Genomic DNA, 755 nt, shown 5'->3' with positions numbered 1-755 from the left:
ATGTTCTCCTCCTCGGATGTGTTAGTCATCGTCATTCAAAAACGACCAACAATGTCAGATAGAACTTTGTAATCCTAGGGACTCGACTTGTCAAACTTGATCTCTACCTGATTTGTTCCAACTAACTGGGCCTAAGCCATGCAGAAGTGACGGGACACACGTGCATGACTGCGGTGAGACAGCGTGGTGAAATCATGCGCTCGTCAAAATAATGAAATTGAAGAAACTGGCATATTTCCGTCGGACCGACAATTCTTATCGAATTTTTGTGAGGGTTTTTTTGGCTTAACGCCATTGTTGTCTAATTAAGAACACATATCTGGGTAGATTTTACTGAAAAACGTTGACTAAAGGCATAAGAAATATAAGTTTACAGTTTCCACAGTCAATCAAGCTTTAGAAATAACCAAACTTTGGCGGCCATTTTCTCGATAATTCTACCTTTGAAACCACGCGACCCCACTTTCGTCAATCTCAAATTTCTTTACTTCTATTCAAGACAGATGGGTATTTTTTCACCAATAGCAAGACCTATGAACAAGCGTTACGATGATACTAATAATTCCACTTGCCCAAAAATTGACGAGCGCCTGATTCCACTACGTCGTGACACTAAATTGAAAATAATTTTAAACTTCCACTTTCTTAATCCAGTTTGGGAATTTTTGAGTTACAAGGACAAGAATAATAAATACTTATAGTATGTGTGTGTGTGTGTGTGTGTGTGTGTGTGTGTGTGTGTGTGTGTGTGTGTG

Source organism: Aplysia californica, unplaced genomic scaffold, assembly GCF_000002075.1.
Source record: "Aplysia californica isolate F4 #8 unplaced genomic scaffold, AplCal3.0 scaffold00201, whole genome shotgun sequence".
NCBI classification, from domain to species: domain Eukaryota; kingdom Metazoa; phylum Mollusca; class Gastropoda; order Aplysiida; family Aplysiidae; genus Aplysia; species Aplysia californica.
Note: the sequence above shows the minus strand (reverse complement) of the source record.